Here is a 16,243-nt window from a genome sequence, read left to right as displayed (position 1 = left end):
CTGTTTGTATTGTCATTCGAATATTAGGGTTTTCTGAGCAAATAAACTTTTACCAGATAAACAGATTTTTATGTCTAATTTTCTTGGTTTCCTAAAACTTTTCTCTTTAATGTGGTGTATACATTGTATGATGCATTAACCAACATAAATGGTGTAAAATACTATGCATAAAGATCATTGGTATCACTTAACAGTAAGGTGCTGTTCATAAAGCTACATGACAGCCGTTGAACGGTAATTCCAGCAGGCCTCATCTGTCATAAAGCTACATTAGCTAATTTTGATCAAAACTGGCAAATGTAACCTTAACAGTGAATGACACCTATGCAGGTTATATCATGTCATGACAAGCTTATGCAGCTGTAATGTAGCCTTTGGAACAGTAAAAACTATTTATCTGAGCAGTAATTATGGTTAACAACACTAAGATTATACAAATAAACAAAAAAAAAACTGTGATTGTGCTGTGTAAGTGTTAACCATTTACCAATATTTACTGTTAGCTCCAGTACCTGCACTCTGCTGTGGTCTGTTAGCAATCTGAGCAGAGTGTGGAGACAAAGAAGTGTTTACACATACACACACACACACACACACACTGTGTAACAGGCTGGCGTTGGGGGTTATTAACACTGCCCACACTGCCCTATATAGCTCCACCTTCACCACTAACAGCTTTACCAACCACACAAAACAAGCTAATACGCTTGGCTTCCACTAACTGGCCAAATTATTAGAAACACCCACCTTCTGCTTCCACTAACTGGACACTTTTTATAACCACCAACCTTGTGCTTTCAGTAACTGGCCACTTCATTGCAAACACCTATATTATAACTCCACTGTATACTAGTGGTGTTCATTGATCTGAAGGTGGTGACTGAACTACACCAGTTTTGTAATGATAGTATTGATTATATTCAGTTGCAATAACATATAAAAGGTGTGACCCATGTCCTGAGAATGTATAAAAACAAACATCTCTGTGTGAAGGGAAAAATGCAGAGTTAATGAAAGCACTGAGGGGGAAGGGGTGTAGGGGGGATACTTTTGAAAACCTGACACTCCTGAGAAAGAAACCCAAGAGGCCCCATTCAGTAAAGAATTCCAAAAACCTGCAGCTCAGTGAGTGAAGAGCTGCTCTCCTTCCCTCCCCTTGCTGAATATTTCTCAAACTCTTTCCTAGCGGAGCATCACAATCTCACCGAAAACTGAGCGTGACGAACACTCACTCTCTTAGATGGAGACAGAGACACAGCTGGGACACGTCTTAAAGCCATACTTCAGGAAAATTCTAATGTTTTAGCCCTGGTGTAGTCCATCAGCCAACACATGTTTGGTGCCTGAACTTTGTTTCTGTAGTTTTAGACCTGGAGCTATGACGCTTATGAAGCTAACAAGTAATGGAGGCTTATACCGCCAATTAGCATGATGCTAATATGAATAAACTGCTTGTTTTTATATGCACAAGCTACTAAAATGGCACAAGAGCATCTCTGAGCCTTTACACTCAATAACAATGCAAAGATCTATGAATATGCATGATTATGCAAATGAAAGCCTATATACTCTTCAAAAAGATGGGTGTCTAAAGAATTCTTTAGTAAAGAGTTCTTTCTGTCATGGTTCTATGTAGAAACACTGTCTTTACTAAAAAAAAACCTTGAAAAACCTTTTTAAGTGTGTCAAGCAAAAAAAAATCTATTTCTACTCTTCTACATTTCAAGCTTAAAGGTTCTCTGCGTGGTGAAACGGTTCTTCAGTTTGATGGAGAATGTGCTGGTTCTATATAGCACGAAATAGGGTTCTGCTATTGTTCTGTTGTCAAGCTTGTAACAACAGAAGAACCCTTTTTAGTACTATATAGAACCGACATATTATCCATCAATCTGAAGAACAATTTTACTATGCAAAGAACCCTTTGAGCATGCAAATGGTTCTATATAGAACTAATGGTTCAGAACAGAACCTTACTAAAGAACCATCTTTTTTAAGACTGTATTTCTTGAGAAATTTTAAGCCACATTTTCATCATTATGAGTAAAATTCTCACTGTATTGACACAATTTTGCATGTTTCAAACACATTTCTTAAAATAAGCATGATCATCTGTCAGTGTAGTGAGACTCAAAACAAGTAAACAAACTTCTAGAAATGATTAACAATGTTATAAATAAGCTTACAACAATCTCTAAATGAGAACTGCTCTATATGTCGACTAGATTTATGATCATTTTACTAAGATACCAAATATGTACACATGAGACACTGTTGTCCTGTACATGAACCTGATTATTCATTAATGTGGTAAAACTCACAAAGAAAAGTCTTTTGCATAAAGTCTGAAAGGCTGATGCATAAACATAAATAAACGCCCATTCAAAACATTCTGATTCAGATTCATTTGACTGAGCGCTGTTTATAGCCCGTGTTGTTGATGCCTATTTAAAGTTATCAGGTTTATGGAAATCACCAGCTGACCCAAGGACGAGAGGAAAATCCAACCACATGCATCCCCCTCTCTCTCTCTCTTTCTCTCTCTCTCTCTGTCTCTAATTTAAGACAACACAGTGTCTGGAGGTGCAGTGTTTTGTAATGTGTGTTTATGCTGTAAATAAGCCAGTCTGTTCAGTGAAGTATTTATTCATTCATTCATTCATTCATTCATTTATTTACTACAATCATGATAAAAACAATGGGCTTCATTCAACAACCATTCTTAAGCAGAAATTTCTTCTTAAAACCCACTTATGCAGTTTTCACAAACATTTTGACACTCGCCAATGTTTTCCTATTTGGGATTTGTTTTTAGGTACACACTTAAAATGGTGGTTGGTCAAGGGTTCCTTAACACAGAAACACTCCAAACAATCCTTTTCATGATTAAAAGGTTATCTGCATCTTAAAAGTATTCTTCAGACTGATGGTCCCAGTCTTAATCCATAGGGTTTAATGTGATGTTGGCCCACCCTTTGCAGCTGTAACAGCTTCAACTCTTCTGGGAAGGCTTTCCACAAGTGTTAGGAGTGTGTTTATGGGAATTTTTGACCATTCTTCCAGAAGAGCATTTGTGAGGTCAGACACTGATGTTGGACGAGAAGGCCTGGCTCACGGTCTGATTCATCCCAAAGGTGTTCTATCAGGTTGAAGTAAGGCCAGTCAAGTTCTTCCACACTAAACTCGCTCATCCATGTCTTTATGGGCCTCGCTTTGTGCACTGGTGCGCAGTCATGTTGGAACAGGTACAGGCCATCCCCAAACTATTCCCACAAAGTTGGGAGCATGAAGTTGTCCAAAATTTCTTGGTCTGCTGAAGCATTAAGAGTTTCTTTCACTGGAATTAAGGGGCCGATCTTAACTCCTGAAAAAACAACCCCACAGCATAATCCCACCTCCACAAAACTACACTTGGCACAATGCAGACAGACAAGTACCATTTTCCTGGCAACCACCAAACCCAGACTCGTCCATCATCTTGCCAGACGGATGATTAGTCACTCCAGAGAACATGTCTCCACTGCTCTAGAGTCCAGTGGCGGCGCTTGACACCACTGCATTCAACGCTTTGCATTGCGCATGGTGATGTAAGGCTTGGATGCAGCTGCTCAGCCATGGGAACCTATTCCATGAAGCTCTCTATGCTGTTCTTGAGCTAATCTGAAGGCCACATGAAGTTTGGAGGTCTGTAGCCATTGACTCTGCAGAAAGTTGGCGACCTCTGCATGCTATGTCCCTCAGCATCCGCTGACCCCTCTCTGTCATTTTATGTGGCCTACCACTTTGTGGCTGAGTTACTGTTGTTCCCAATCGCTTCCACTTTGTTATAATACCACTGACAGTTGACTGTGAAATATTTAGTAGCTAGGAAATTTCATGACTGGACTTCATGCTACTTTTAAATGGAACAAGATCTTTCTTTATGGTCAACACAAATGCGATTACCCGTGATTGTTTTCGTCGTTTGACGGCCCTAAAAATTGATAAAAAAAATATTCTTTCTAGCCTTCACAGCTTCATAACAATGTAAGCACATCAGAACACTCAGCAGACTGGCTGTGACCAATCATCAGCCAGCAATCAGGCTCCCAAAATCCACTTGCTACTCTTACACTAGCTCTCTATTAGCTTTTAGCCTTCATATTATAAAGAATGACATGATTCACACATCAGATCATTCATGATAGTAAACATGTAACTCAGTTTGAAATGAAAAATAAAGCCTGTCTTCTTGCTCAACATGAATCCAAGAGGACATACAATTAATAAAACCATGGCCACCTTATGCTAACCATTCGTTTTAATTGATTACTGACCAACCGAATGAACCACTATCAAAATTCTTTCATTTTCAGCTCACAGCAAATAATGACACACCTGCTTAAAAGGTTCTTTGCATGGTGAGATGTTAGAAGGGGAAAGAAAGGGTTCTTCTATTGTATACAAGCTTTACATCATAGCATAACCCTTTTTGGTGATACACAGAACCATGTACAGCAGAATGCACACCTGTTTAGCCCAGAGTCTCCTGAACATAGGGCAGTGTGAGTGTCTTGTGGAAAAACTGTAAATGTAATTGACCTAAATACAGAAACAATTACACCACATGATCATAGGGTTCTAAAACATCCTGTATAGGTCTGAATGAATGTAAACAATTTGGAGGCTGACTGTTCGCTAATGTGACAGCTGATGGAGTTTTAGAGGAGATCAGGTTAAACTTGTGAGTACAGTGCTGTATTATGTATGTGTAGGATAAAGTTTCTCCTGCAGAAGTTTCCAGAACCTCTCAGGTTCTCTTTACAAACACCAAGTTAAACATTCATCGCTTGCACAGTTCTGCGCTGAAGCTACGAGGCTAAAGAAGCTAACAGTTATACCCCATCGAATAGCATGGTGCTAACCACAGACTGAATTCATCACACACTGTGTGAAGGTGTTCAGTATCTCTAATAGACTCACTGTTATCTAAAAACATGGACTAAAGGATGGATCAAAACAGGATCTACAGCCGTAGTTAGCATTTATATGACATATAGATCTGCTATACAGTCAGAAAAAATGTATTCCAGACCACATAATCACATAATCATGCATTCCAGACTATTCCAGCCTTCAGTCCAATCCAGAATGAATGTATTCACATACATTCCCTTACTCATCATCTAAGCTGCTTATCCTCCTGGGTTGTGGAGGTTACTGGAGCCTATCCCAGCATTCATTGGTTGGAAGCCAGCAAATACCCTTGACAAGCCACCTGTCCATCACAGGGTATTCAGATACAGTATTCAGATACAGTACTGACCAGGATTCCAGTTCAGGATATTTAAGAAGTCTCATTTCGCTCATCTCTTTTTCTTAATCTCTCTCGCTCTGGCTCTCTCTACCAATCAACTGGAAGGGGTTTTGGTTGTACTAGGAGAAGTTTCGGTTGTAATGAAGGGGTTTCAGTTGTAACAGGAGGGATTTTAGTTGTACTGGGAGGAGTTTCAGTTATACTGGGAGAGGTTTTGATTGTACAGGGAGGGTTTTCGCTGTGAGGAGTTCTGGTTGTACTGCAAAGAGATTCAGTTTTACTGTTAGGGGTTTTGTTTGTAATGAAAGGGGTTTTGGCTGTGCCGAGAGGAGTTCTGGTAGTACTAGAAGGAGTGCTGGTTGTACTGGGAGGGGTTTTGCTTATACTAGGAGGAGTTTCAGTTGTACTGGGAGGGGATAAGATTATACTGCGAGGAGCTTAAATTTTACTGGGAGGGGTTTCGGGTTATACTACAAGTTTTGATTGTACTGGGAGGAGCTTCTGTTGTACTGGGAGGAATTCTGGTTGTACTGGGAGGAGTTCCGGTTGTACTTGGAGGGGTTCTGGTTCTTGAATGTGACGGACAGATGGATCTGTTTACCCTGCTGTAACATGTGGTTCAAATGACTCTCAGATCTCCTACTGATGTTGGATGATCAGATTTGTATCTGATTTAAATGCGTCTTGGCTGCATTTAAACCCCCATTTTTTGTTACTTGGAGTCCAAATATAATCCGGATACTCAAGACGTATGAAGTGACCAGGTGTAAACAGGGTCTCATATAGATATACATATTTAATGTTGCAATGTTACATAATGAAGGTTACAGTGATACATAGTTAATGTTCTAATGTTCTAATCTCTCTCTCTCTCTCTCTCTCTCTCTCTCTCTCTCTATGTGTGTAATTACTCTCTGAACGCTATAAATAAGTATTAGGACTCCAGAGGAAAGTGAACAGTGAGAGATTTAATCAAACGCACACACACACACACACACACACACACACACACACACACACACACACACACACACACACACACACACACACACACACACAGACAGACAGACGTGCGCTTAGTGTGTTTCCCCTGAGGTGTGTGTGTGGATTGTTTGGTTTCCTGCAGTAGAGGAACCTTTGCTCAACTACTCAATAACAATGTCATATACATACTCTCTCTCTCTTTCTCTCTGTCTTTTTCTTTTCTCTCATTCTCTCTCTCTCTCTCTCTCTCTCTCTCTCTCTCTCTGTCTCTCTGTCTCTCTGTCTCTCTGTCTCCTCATTCTTTCTTTTCTCTTTTGTTCTCTGAGCTATATTTAGTCAAATGTGTGCTTTTGGTCAGTGCCAACATCCTCATCCTCTCTCTCTCTCTCTCTCTCTCTCTCTCACCCCACAGCGTGTGAGAGTTTGAGAGGCCTGCTGGTCACCATGGAAATCCCTTGGGGCATGAGGAAGTGGTCTATAAAAGCACAGCATAGAAAGAAAGAAAGAGAGATAGAGTGTGTGAGTATGTGTGTGTGTGTGTGTGTGTGTGTGTGTGTGTCTGAGTGTGTGTGTGTGTGTGTTAGAGAGGGAGACAGAGAGAGAGAGAGAGAGAGAAAGAGAAAGAGAAAGAGTGTATAAAGAAAAAAGAGAAAGATAGAAACAGACAAGAAAGAAACACAAAGAGACAGAAAGAGAGGAAAGAAAGAGAAGAAGATAAATAGAGAGAGAAAGAGGAGCAAGTAAGAGAGAGAGAAAGAGAGACAGAGAGAAAGAGAGGAAGAGAAAGAGAGAGGAGAAAGAAAGAGAGGAGAGAGACAGACTGAGAGACAAAGAGAGAGAGCGAGCGACAGAGAGAAAGAGGAGAAAGGGAGAGAAAGAGGAGAAAGAAAGAGAGAGAGGCTGTATGCGTGTTATTTCCTGTGTCAGTCTCAGTCTCTGTTTCCTGTTGGTGGCTCTGCAGTGCAGCTATTTCTGTATAACACACACACACACACACACACACACACACACACACACACACACACACACACACACACACACACACACACAGTCAGACACTGTCACACACTCAGATTGGGAGTTAACACACACACACACACACACACACACACACACACACACACACACACACACACACACACACAGTCAGACACTGTCACACACTCAGATTAGGAGTTAACACTCACACTATAATTAGCTCTCAGTGTAAGAGCTCAATACAGACACATAAACAGGAAGTGAGAGTGACCCAGAACAGAAAGAGCTGCTTGCATAGCCCACTGCAGCCCAAACCCAGCCGAACCCCCCCATACCCCTGCTACCCCTCCCCCTGCAACCACATCCCTCACACTGCAGGACAAGAGTTCAGAAACAACACCAACTCTGTACAAACAAACATCTCAACATGACCCGCTGTTTATACTCTGTGAATAACACAGGGAACACTTCCACATCGGAACCCACAGGACGCTGTGGAACACGTTCTGCAGTAACGCTCATTTCACTCTTGACGTTTTGGTTGGAAATACAATTGTCCAATCAGAATTGTTCTCTCTGTAGTATCTAGGTTGATACAGATGAGCAAGTTCTCCCACTGGTTAGGACTTCAGGAGCTGGACTGTAGGCTTTACACATTTGATTAACTAACTTTATGAGAAAGAGTCAGAGGAATATGCCTTTAATACAGGTAATCAACAAAAGCTGTAACATAGTCAGTCAATAAAACTATGCCTTTAATCTAGCTGCTCAATTAAACGGGGCCTTAAATATAGTTAATAAATTAAACTATTCCTTTAATAAAATCAATTAAACTATTCCATTAATAAAATGATGCCTTTAATGCAGTTAATCAATAAATCTATGGCTTTAATACTGTTAATCAATTAAAGTATGCCTTAAATACAATCAATAAAACTATGACTTTAATATAGTCAATCAATTCAAATATGTTTTTAATACAGTCAATGAATTAAAGTATGCTTTTAATAAAATCAGTTAAACTATTCCTTTAATATTGTTAAACCATTAAAACATACACTCTTAAAAGAGATGGTTCTTTAAGGGTTCTTTAGTAAAGACAGAGTTTCTATACAGATCCACGATCACTCAAAGAACAGTTTAAGTGTGTACTTTTAATATAGGCAAATAAGTTGCACCTTTAACAGAACAGACATTGAGTTAAATGTATCTTTAATGAACTGATTCAAATCACTGCTTCTTTCATTCTCTTATTAGCGTCTCTCTCACGTGGACGGTCAGTCAGAGCTGTCCATTAACCTGACTGGTTTACCGCTCCGAGTGTGATAATGACCCTGAGGCAGGCAAGGATCACGACCTCCAGCAGGACAGAGAGGGAGAACAGCAACAGAAGACATACACACAGCTACAGTCTGAGAGTAGCAGCACAGTCCTCTTCTGTCTCTCTTTCTCTCTCTCTCTCTCTCTCTCTCTCTCTCACTATATATATATATATATATATATATATATATATATATATATATATATATATATATATATATATATGAAATTACTCTGAAAAAAGTCTGGTTCTGAAAGTAAAGTAGGTTTTGTCCTACTCCTGTAAAGTAACGATTTTGGAGATTCTAGGTTTTGTTCTGACAGCAGCGAGATATATATTTATATATATATATATATATATATATATATATACATTTTTGCAAATATTTTATTATATCTTTTCATGGGACAAAACTGAAATGAAACTTGGGATATAACTTACAGTGGTCAGTGTACAGCTTGTATAGCAGTATAGATTTACTGTCCTCTGAAAAGAACTCAACACACAGCCATTAATGTCTAAATAGCTCCCTATTCACACCTGGAACCTTGTAACTCTAACAATCTACATGATACCAGGGAGGGACAACAACACTATTGGGCACAATTTGGAAATGTTCACTGTGATATGTACTCACTTGTGTTGCCAGCTAATTAGAAATTAATATATAATATATCTTTTGTGATATATATATATATATATATATATATATATATATATATATATATATATATATATATATATATATATATAACCTCGTTCTTTTTCTCTCCTTACATCTCTCTCTCACCTCTTTTCTGTTTTTTCTCTCTTCCTCTTTTGTTCTCTTCTCTCTCTCTTTCTCTCCATGTCGTCCCTTATTTCTCTCTCTCTCTGTTTTTTACTGTTGCTAAATCGTCCTTGTGTAAGACAGGATTTCCAATTATAGACGATGCCGACCACATTCATATACACCCTCTTTCTGTCTCTCTCTCATACACACACACACACACACACACACACGCGCACACACACACGCGCACACACACACACACACACACACACACACACACACACACACACACACACACACACACACACACACACACACACACACACACCCACTCTTTCTCTCTGGATTTTATTCTATTCTCTTCCTCTCTCTGTCTCTTGACTTCACTTTTTCTCTATATGTGTCTCTCTCTGACTCCGTCTGCTCTAACTCACAGACTCACTTTTATCAGAATCAGACTCCCTTTACCAGAATCCCTTCTTAATGTAAGTATCACTTTATAAGACTCCCTTTATCAGAATGACTTCATAAGAACCACTTTATGAGTATCAGAATCACTGTGTTAGACTCAGAATGACTATAGCAGCCAGGTTCTTTTTTTAAACATGTAAACAATGTAAAGGAGTTTCTAGTGCAGTTGTCATTATGAATTCCATAATAATAATACTGATTCTAATAATGACAAAAATAAATATATACAATTGTGACCCCACAACGGTTCAGTTTAGGAAATGCATTGCAACATGAATTTATCATCATTTGTAACGAGGAGTGAGGAGGCGGACGCATATGCAGAGATAAGCAACGTTTATTATGGGCAAATCCAGTGTCACAGTCCAAATAGTGCAGGATCATTGAGCCAACAGGGATGGATCAGGGGACAGACATGACAGAAACCAGAATTAAATAAGCAGGACAGTACAAACAACAGTACAAACAACAGTACAAAGACCAACACAAACACCACCAGTACAACCAACAAAGACCAAACACAAGTGGCAAACACAGGGCTTAAATACAACAGGGCTGATGAGGGACAGGTGGAAACAAGCAGGGGTGAAGTCATGAAATGAAGGGGCTGGACCAAAACAAAACGCACATGGGCTAAACCAAAACACAAACATATGGACAGGACTGGGAGGGGCCAATCGTGACATCATTTATCTTTTACAACTCAATTAAATTGGTTTGGTCTGGCAGTACTGAAGTACTGCAATTAAATTGGTTTGGTCTGGCAGTACTGAAGTACTGCATCCAAAACGGATTATTTCTGTACTAAACAGTACATCATCATTAAAAGTTTGTTAAATGTATTCGTGCTGTGTGCAGTACAGTAGTTGTATTTACAGTTATAGTAGGTTAATCTCTGTTTTCATTTTTATGTAATTTTCCATTTTGATCTTAAGAGCCTTCAGTCTTCATTAATAGCTTCAGTTTAGCATCTATTTCCTGAAAGTAACAGAGTTAGTATAGTTTCTATTATCTTTCTGTGATCGCAGGTCTTTGATAAAAGCACATAAACAGGTTCTGCCTTTTATGTCATGTCAAACTTGTATACTATTTCTTTTGCTATATGGAATCATTTTATTAAAAAATATCTACATAGCTTAAATAGTTCTCTGCATGGTGACACTGTTCTTCAGATTGATGGAGAATGTGTTAGATATGGTTCAATATAGCACCAAAAAGGGTTCTGCTATTGTTATATCAACCTTGTATAACGTAGAAACAATGGGTTCCTTGAGTGTGCATGGATCTATATAGAACCACTGCCTTTACTAAAGAACCATCTTTTTAAAGAGTGTGTGATAGAGTGTTTGATTTACAGTAATTGGTCACTAAGCGGTGATTGTTTTTGTTTTCTCTTCTTCAGTCGTGACACACAGCTGTGGGAGAGATCCAGAGCTTCACTTTCCAAAACATCTGCTCACAACATCAGACCAGCACGCACACCTGTGTGTATTTATAGATCTGTACATTAAAGCATCTGCAGATACACACCGTGTGTTCAGGATTAACTCCGTGTGTGTGTGTAGTAATGAAATATTAGTATTAGAGCTGGGTGATATGACAAAAATATAATTTCACAATATATAAAGAACTTTTAATTTATATATGAACTGCATTTAAAACAACACTATAAAAAAAACAATGAATACAATGACAACATTTTCAACATTTCACATCCTGCACTGCAATAATTCCAATTAAAGAGCACCAATCATGCTCTCTGTAATGAATTACACAGCTGATCAGTAACAGAATCTGACATGCACCTCTAAAAGCTCCCACAAAGAAAGTTATTACATGAAATGGTTATGAATTCATTGCCTAATACCAGAGACATTGTTTTATGATAGTCTTGAGAAGATTTTGGTCTTAAAAATCCATTCATGGTGGAGGGATACATAATATGCAGCGTTATGAGGCAAAACATTCCCCAAAGAAAACATTATTTCAGATTTTCCAGATTTATTTTCCCATTATCAACATTCCATATAAAACTCAGAAGACACGTGTAGGTTCAATGGTGGTTTGGGATAGTTAATAAAATGTCTATATTTGTGTTGCAGTCATGGTCACCCCTGGTTCCTATTACCACCACTGTAAAGAAATCTGAACCATTTCACACCAAACCACTCTGAGGGGTTCATGTCCCCTCCAATGGAGTTTGTAAGATATTCAACTATTTAAAACTTTTTGCCTTCAACTGCTTGACGGGACGGTAAACACACACACACACACACACACACACACACACACACACACACACACACACACACACACACACACACACACACACACACACACACACACACACACACACACACACACATTCTTTCTACTCAAATAAACAAACTAAATGGGCACCCTGTTCACACCAATAGACACACAAATGTACTCTGACCTCACTCTGAGGTGCTCTCCTCCATCAGTCTGTCTCTACTCAACTTCAAACACATTCCACTCACAGCCCTGCTGGGACACACACACAGGCTAATGATAAACTGTGCACACACATACACACATGCGCACACCCACCCACACACACACCCACCCACACACACACCCACCCACACACACACACACACACACACACACTCAAAACGGCTGTACAATGTAACAGGTAAAAGCCTGGCTTCAGCTAACATTAAAGGGTCTGTGTCATGGAAAGCTGAATTTTCCTTACAAAAATGTTTCAAAACAAAGTTCATACAGTCCACATATGGACATTAACATGAAACCTTTGTGATGTGATGAAAGCCAACACATTTACAGGCATCTGCCTACTCAGCCTGTAGCAATTTGGCTCCACCCATTCAGCCTACAGCAGTTCAGCTCCACCCATTCACAATGAAGTTATAAGAAGTGTTTCAGGCTCAGACTTCTTTTGAATGACATACAGCTAATGAGAACAGAGCACATTTATATGGCTTAAAGATACTTGTTTAACAATGTAAAAGGTACCTTTTCTAAGGTAAGGACATTGAAAAATTATGATTTTGGTGCCAAAAGGAACCATTTTCAGAACCATCTACAGCACATTCTCTGTCAATCTGATTACACTTTAATCAAGCAAAATGTGTGTGTATTTTATATATATATATATATATATATATATATATATATATATATATATATATATAAAGACATTATATAGTGAAAAAGACATTGAATAAAAACAGCAGTTTCACACCTTTACATTTTTACCAGTGTAATATATTCTAAAAATAATTGTCAAATTTAATAAACAGTCAGATTTCTGGGTGACGTTAATAAGGTTCTACAGTGATCTTAATACTGATCTTTGATCATTTGCCACTTCTCTTTGTTTTATCAGTGGCAATTGATAAGTGGATCTTCATTGACATTGCTACTCGCAATAGATTAAATAAGGTTTATGTATTATATATTTTAAATTTGTTTATTAAATTTGTTTTAATAGTTTATTAAATTTGACAATTATTTTTAGAATATATTACACTGGTAAAAATATAAAGGTGTGAAACCGCTGTTTTTATTCAATGTCTTTTTCACTGTACTGGTATATACTGTGCCGTCTCCAAGCCAGTTAGCTGTATTTATTGGATACCCTGTATATATTGTACTATATTCATGCATTACACTATATTTATACTATAGGCTTTAATTTACATCATGATTGATATAAAAATGATTAATGGTTCAGCCCTACTCCACCCTCACATCTGTTCCTCTTTCCTATTTCTGCTGTCCCTCTCACTCCATCCTGCCACTCACCTGTGCACAGGGCTTTTATTTTGACAAGTTTTGCTGATCATTCATAATTAGGGCTGTATGTACATAGTTCAGTTTGATTAACGACGTCTGGCCGATATGCGGTCCGTTTAATGAGGTCAGTATTGGTGCCAATATCAGTCAATCATATCGGATCACCAATAACTATCAGTGTTGATCTACATCGTTGACTCTGCCACTCCCACACAGGTGATGACAGCATGTGCCATGAGGCTCCAGCACAGCACTGGCATTTCCAGACACATCTTTGTGGGTTAGCACTTAGCATTAGCCAGCGTAATTCTGAAAGTGGGTCACCCAAAGGACAGCGGGCTTCCTCTCTCACCAACACAGACAAGCTCACACCCAAATACACACACACACTCACACACACTCAGCCCTTGACATGTTTAATGCATTAAACCATGTTCTGTTCAGCAACCCAGCCAAAGTCATTCAGTCAAACCGAATCAAACCGAATCATCAACAAACCGAATTCAAGAACAACTGAATCAGATTCTAACAATGTTTATGGTAATGTTACGGCCTCAAAGACTCCCTCATTAATAATTAAAGAAAACCAAACAGCATAAAGCAAAATGAGAATAAATCAATTCAATTCATTGAATCAGTATGAAATTAGAGAAAGATAGAAAAATACAGGGAAAGATGGAATCTGAGAAAAAAGAGAAAGAGAGAAAAGTGAAAAGAGAAAGAGAGAGATGAGAAAAAGAAATGAAGAAAGAGTGACAGAAACAAAATATAAAAATAGAAGAGATAAAAGACAGAGAAACTGAAAAAGACAGAAAAGAAAGGGAGCATGACAGAGAGAGAGAGAGACAGAGAGAGGAAAGAAGAGCAGAAGGAATGTAAGAAAGCGAGGGGTTGAGGGAGAGAAACAGAAATAGAGAGGTAGAAATAACAGGAGACACAAGAGGGACAGAAAGAATTAGAAAAGAAGAAGAAGAGAGAGAGAGACAGAGAGAGATAGAGAGAGATAGAGATAGAGAGAAAGAGAGACAGACAGAAAAAGAAGAGGAAGAGAAAAAAAAGAGACAAAGAGAGAGAGAGAGGTAGAGAGACTATATGTCTCAGTAGGATTTATAGCTCTGTGTAATTGAGTGGTTGAACTCCAACGACTCTCGAGTGGACACAAAAATGCACATAATGACACCTCTCCATCTCCGCAGGCCTGTCTCATCTGCTCTACCGCTATCTTCCCCCCTCTCTCTCTCTCTCCCTCACTCCTTTTCTCTGCTATGTATCCATCCAGTGGAGTTTTTTTTTTCTTTCTCGTGTCTGAAGTTTGCCAACAGCTCACCTCATACATATGCAGCCTCACGGAGCTCCGTCCACAGAGGAGGAGGACATTAACATTCCTGCCTGACACACGCTCACTCACCCGGCTTCGCTGGAATCTTTTTGTTCTCTAAGCTGTAATAAATGAACACCATCGAGACCCAGTGCCTCGTTTCGTCTTTAAATAAATCGTGAGTAAATAAAGAAACAACTTTTCTCAAGAACAGCTGCAACAATTAGCCAACAAAGTTAGTCACTGTTGAGGTCATTATTAGTCACTGTCAATGATGTCTTTGTTATGTTTATTTAAAACAACAGTGCTTTATAATGCTCATATGATCCACACAGTCATTCCAACAGACTGTAACACACTACAGGAAGTGTAGGGGGCAATACGGCTTCTGTTGTTTTATTTAAAAAGTGCTCTATAACGTTCATATGATCCACACAGTCATTATGACAGACTGTAACACACTACAGGAAGTGTAGGGGGCGATATGCCTTCTATTGCTTTATTTAAAAAGTGCTCTATAAATGTTCATACAATCCCACAGTCATTCTGACAGACTGTAATGCACTGTAGGAAGCGTAGGGAGTAATTTAAAAATGCCTCCACATGCTTTGAGGCGAGTATGTGATGATTTAGGCCTTCAGTTAGCACCAGGCTATGTTTGACACGTTAACTCCCATTACTTCTGAGCTAAATTAGCCTCACAGCTCCAGCTCTGAAGCAAACCTCCAACAGACATGACTCGGCTGAATGACTACACTTGGGTGAGGAAGGGAAATTCAGATTTTAGCCAAACTATTCCTTTACGAGCTAATCCAGGCATCTGCTTCTGTCTTTTTTTTTTTTTTTCTTGGTGAACACAGCAGCAGTGGGTGAGGGTGGTGTCAGCTGACCCCCGCTTTCAGCCAGGAACAGGAAATGTGATCTTTACTGTGCTCCTGAAAAACAATCTCGCTATTGTCAGCTTCTCTCCTGCCTCACTGCTGCACAGACGTACAAAAATAAATAAATAAGTAAAAAACATGCCACAAAGATTATTCTGTTCCACTCTCTTCCATACACAATACACCATACAACACCACTATGTGTGTGTGTGTATATGTACATATATATATATATATATATATATATATATATATATATATACACACAAGGTTTTTTGCACAACAGTCACAATAAATATATACATAAGCAAAACACAAGTGCAAAAGCTGCAGTACTGGACACTATGCTCTGTTTTATTTTGCGCTCTTTACACGAAAAACATTCAGAAAAAACGCAGTTTCAGTCATCAGAAGCCCATTGGTGATCAACAAAATCAAATAATAG

General features: G+C 38.8%; 1 protein-coding gene across 3 annotated transcripts in view; it reads right to left on the bottom strand.

The window, feature by feature from the left end:
• The window catches only part of hdac7a (histone deacetylase 7a), a 109,219-nt gene that overhangs the window by 44,733 nt on the left and 48,243 nt on the right, over window positions 1-16,243 (bottom strand). The gene's annotated exons all lie outside the window — the stretch shown is intronic.

Source organism: Pygocentrus nattereri, chromosome 9 (assembly GCF_015220715.1).
Source record: "Pygocentrus nattereri isolate fPygNat1 chromosome 9, fPygNat1.pri, whole genome shotgun sequence".
NCBI classification, from domain to species: Eukaryota; Metazoa; Chordata; class Actinopteri; order Characiformes; family Serrasalmidae; genus Pygocentrus; species Pygocentrus nattereri.
The sequence above is the reverse complement of the archived record's forward strand: the minus strand, read 5'-3'. Positions and strand labels throughout refer to the sequence as shown.